The sequence below is a fragment of the Protopterus annectens genome, chromosome 7.part0 (assembly GCF_019279795.1).
Source record: "Protopterus annectens isolate FY-2018-M chromosome 7.part0, PAN1.0, whole genome shotgun sequence".
Taxonomy (NCBI): domain Eukaryota; kingdom Metazoa; phylum Chordata; order Ceratodontiformes; family Protopteridae; genus Protopterus; species Protopterus annectens.
The window spans coordinates 444,408,326-444,413,516 of NC_056739.1; positions in this window are offsets into that span (position 1 = coordinate 444,408,326).

Here is a 5,191-nt window from a genome sequence, read left to right on the forward strand (position 1 = left end):
TCTTCACAAACAAGGTCATATTTAGTAGCAAATGGTCCCTGTCACTGTAAAATGGGTCAAAACAGATCAGTGCCTTGTCGAGGTTTGTCTGTCTTTGTTAGTAGTGATTATGACCGCCTTGACTTCTATAACAAAAATGCCTGTGGATGGTAAAGAAGTGAACATTTATTCTTGTCAACTTGTTTCAATAAATAAGGTTGTACCACCTTAGGGCTGTACATCATGGCCTACTTCTTGTCATCTGTATGCACATCTGGCTTCATTTTCTCTTTCTGGTCACAGACTGTCTGATTCACAATTCAGTAGTTTATCTGATTCGGTAATTGATCTGATTGGAGTTTGGACTGGAACACTACACCTTACTTATTGCTACAACTACAGCAATATGCAAGACTCGCTGAGAAGATTATAGCTATGGGGTGAATCTCTCTTCTGTATTCCCACACCATACACTAATCTCATCTTTCCCTGGAAGTACCATTGGCATTTGCAGTTTTATTTTTGCTTGGGTTAGATTGTCCGTAAAACATTGTACTATACTATTATTCTGTAGCAATAATGAAGTTTTTTTGAATGATTAATCTGGTGCTAAATATTTGCAGTAGATAATATTAGTTGTTCTATTTCTGAAAGATATGGGAATCCCAGGCCTCAGCATGTTTTTTATTGAGGTAGAAGGTAATGGTTCTACAATGGAAGACAGACCTCTAGATTCAATAAAGTCATATTTCTGTACAAGAACAGTGTAGCCACTCTTACAAGGAAAAAGACAGCTGTGCAATTCAGTAAACTACTGAATTAGCATGCACGAGCCTCTCTACACTGTTCTTGCACAGAAAACCTTGCAGCATATTAATTATTGCATTTGCTGGTGAAAACCATGCAAATGAGGTGAATTAGCGATTCAGTAAACTGCCAGGTCTCTGTGCAAGAACAGTGTTAGTGCAGAAATGTATTCGGTTAATAACCATGTACATTTCTGCAGATAACAAAATGGAGGCATAACAGCTCGTATAAAAGCATGTATTATGTTCATTAGGCATGCCAATGGCCAAATATAAGGCCATTGGTATGAAAAACTGTTTAATTTTTATAAATTAAAATTTACAAAAATCAAAAACATTTTTTTGGCTGATTTTGGACGTTTAAGCATAAGGCAGCAGCACGTAAACAAGCTTGTGTCGAAAAAAAAAATGAGAAAACCCAATTTTAAGAGAAATCTGCATTTTGCCATTATAGTGCATGGCATGCAGAATGAAAATAATACCAGGGAACAGTGGTTATCAAGGGGGAAAGTCCGTTTTACTGCAGTAACTATGGACTAAAATGGTGGAGTATGCAAATGAGGGGAAATTTACTGAATCACAAAATATTCTAAGTTCAAAACCTGCTCCACAGCCCGTGTTTGTGCTTAGCTAAGCAAGGGGTGTGTCTGAGGCTATATACCTCTGTTTACATTGCCTAAATGGGTGTGAGTGGTGCGCACCGGGTCCTAAACCAAAAAAAAAAAAACACGAAATGGCAGCACTTTGTACATGTAAGAAGGGGGGTCCAAGGCTGTATAGCCATGTTTACCTTGCCTAAATGGGTGTGTGGCATGCACCGGGGTTTGGAAAAAAAAAAAAAGGAACTGGCAAGTGGAACAAGAAAAAATAAAAGGGAAATAGCAGAATACAGACAGTTAAATGCAAGTAATATAGCTGGCAGGTGAAATGTATTATAGTCAGCCAATTACACAGCCAGCAGCTCTAGCTCACCAATATAAACTATGCAAATGCCTTCCAGTCTGTTTTTTCCCACAAACTCTACACCACCGGTGTACACAGACGGGGGATTTTTAACTGGCAAAACTAACTAGAAATGTTAGAGGCTGCTGCCACTTTACTCCATCAATATGTGCTAGAGGCTGAGAGTGGTAAAGAAGATAATGCTGACAAACACCCCAGACGTATTAGGAGGAGGAGAAGAGTGTTCAGGCCCAGAGTAGCCTACCAGGGGCTACATGATCTGGAGAGAGTAGAACGCTATAGAGTGGACAGGGACCTACTTCAGCAAATCATTGAACTGTGCCAGCCTCGCCTCACACCCTGAGCCAACACAGGGGAACCCATCCCAGTGGATACGAAGGTATGTGTAGCCTTAAGAATACTAGCTACAGGTACCTTCCAAAGGCCTACTGGGGATATCATGGAGTCTCACAGCCATCCACATCCAGGATACTCCACCAGTTCCTGGATGCCATGCAACCAAATGCCACTGAGCTCATTCAATTTCCAACCACCCATGAGGAGAGGGCTAGCAATATGCATCTCTTCCACCATGTAGCAGACTACCTGGAGGTACTGGGTGCTGTAGACTATATGCATATCCACATCAAAGCACCACCGGGTGAGCGGGCCAGAATCTACGTAAACAACAAGAGGTTCCACTCCATCAACTGCCAGGTCGTGTGCATGAGTGTGTGTGTGTGTGTGTGTGTGTGTGTGTGTGTGTGTGTGTGTGTGTGTGTGTGTGTGTGTGCTGGCAGCCCTGGAAGCTACCATGACTCCCACATCTGGCATGTCTCACAGCTGTGCCAGGCATTTTCCAGTGGGGACATCCCATACAGTCATCTGGTGGGGGATGCTGGCTATGCACTGGAACTATAGCTGATGACACCCATTAGAAATTAACACACATCCACACAAGAATGCCATAATGAGGCACACGCACAAACAAGGATCATTATAGAGCATGTGTTTGGGATGCTCAAGTCACAGTTCCGCTGCATTGACATATCTGGTGGAGCCTTGCAGTATCCTCCAGCTACATGTGCACACATGCTCATAGTATGTGTCATGCTACACAGCATGATCCTGTGGAAAGAGCTGCAGCAGGAACATAATGGGAAGGGCCACACAACTCACCACCATTGCCAAGGTTACCACAGGTACAGAGGGACTCAGAGGAGAAACATCCTGAGCCTGTCCCTGTAGGCAGAAGAAGGTGTTCCCAGTATGCCCAGGCCTTGACAAAGATGCAATGCATAGCACATACACTGACACTGTAGGAACCCAGGGACCCAGGGACTGATATCTCTCTCCTACTCACACAAACACTAAAATGGATGTCAAACATCACACTACCTATACCTTACCATGTATAGGCAGTGTACTGCATGCATCCAACATAGTCAGCCTTCAAGCATTGTCCTCACAACTGCCCCAGACACAAGGTAAGTCAGTGTCATTACAATAAAGGAATGGTGTACAATGTTCTGATAGCATATCTATGGTTTTGATGCAAGCATGGAAGGGAATTTTGTGGCTGCATGGGATAGCAGCAGACAACTGACAGCTATATGGGACAGCAGGGATTGTATGCACAGTACTGCCTTCCCCACACTATGCCGTATCACCATAGTTAACAAAAAGTTCACTGTAGTTTGAGCCAAATAACTTGGGGGTAATAGGTCACATGCATGGATGTCAAAGTGGGGGACCCATACTCACCCCCACCCTCACCCAGTAGGTCAGCTGCTGAAAGCCAGACAAAAATGTCTGGCAAAGGGCCTCAAATGCTGAAAGCCATGAAAGGTCCACCTACAGACTTTTACACAGTGATATCGCAGCAGGACTGCCAGTACCAGTATGGCTCTGAAAGTTAAGAAGCCCCAAACTAAATATGTGTATGCAACAACAATCTGACCTCTGGTCTATATTGTTATCCCATATTCTCAAAGATAGGGCACACCACTCCACTAAATGGGGCCAAAACATTAAGCAAATAGCAGCACAGTCTGTGCAAATGTATATTGTGGGCAGGTGTGCCCCCCCCACAGTCCCATAGAAATGCAGTAACATGTCCAGCTATCACCCAGAGTGATGGCTGAATACAAAATGAAACAAGTATCAGTAATGCTCAGTCCACTCACTGTTGCCATCCCTGGGGTGTCCCCTGCCTTGTAGCCTGGGAACATATGCTCATCAGAATGCACTGCCTAGCTACAGATGGCCTACATCTGCCACACCTGGCCTACAGGCCTCTGACAAAGGCTCATGGCTCACACACAGTGCCCTTTTAGGGAGTGTCATGGAGTCCATAATACTAATATAACATAGTCAACAAAAATGCAAAGAAAGGCCATGTTGCTAAATGTTAGGTGCATACATACCAAACTCAGAGAGACCCAGATATCTGGATGAAACCACAAATAATGGGGTGATAAAGTTTCAAATAGAAGGGCACATGTGAAACTCAGCTCTAATAATGTCATAAAGTTGATTGAGTGGAAAAGTGTTGTATTACCATGGAATATCTGAAGGGTATGAAGTCTGAAACTGTAAATTTCCTATCACTAATATTTGACCTCAGCCCTGACTGAGTTGCAAAGCACTAGCTTGAAAACCACACCTGTATGGGTAACTTATGAGATATATGAGTCATGAATCTGCACATTCTGTGAAACCCTCTACAGTCAAGAGGTATGGCTAAAAGTCTAAACAGGGGAATGCACATACTGCAGGGAGTCCTAACCCTGGAAGATGGTGACCTGTCTGCACCCACAGAAACCTGGCCCACAGCCACGGGGAATAATAGAAGCCTTTACTGATCACTCATCCCATACAATAACATGACTCAAAAATGTGGGCGAAATGACGTGGGGGTATACATATATGTGAGACAGACATACACCTCCAGTCTGGTCAAACAGTGTGAGATACACAAGATCCCCAAGTGTGGTCAACCCTTGACATGACCACTATGCATACAGTTGGTAGCTACAGACCAACATATCTGACCCACCCCCCCCAACATATCTTACACGCAACACATCTATCTGGAGTGCACCTGTCACCCCGATCCTGCCTGACATGTATTACCCAACCATGTACTGGTAACCAAACCTTGCCACTACAGAAATTACCACAAATTCCCACATCCTAGTATATCACCAAGGTGCTTGACCATTTACACAGCATCAGCAGTCAATTGTCTGTAGCCACACATCTCAACAGGCTGGATTGTGCAAGAATCCCTAGCAGTTGGCCCATAATATTTGCGTGTGCATCATCCACGCTGTATTCCTCTAGTAACTCACCATGATGATCTGAGGACATATGTCTGGAGGTACTGCAACAAGAAATTACAGTGTCAAACATCAAATATGGCAGACAAAATCTCTGCCAAACAAACCCTGTAACCCCAGCAC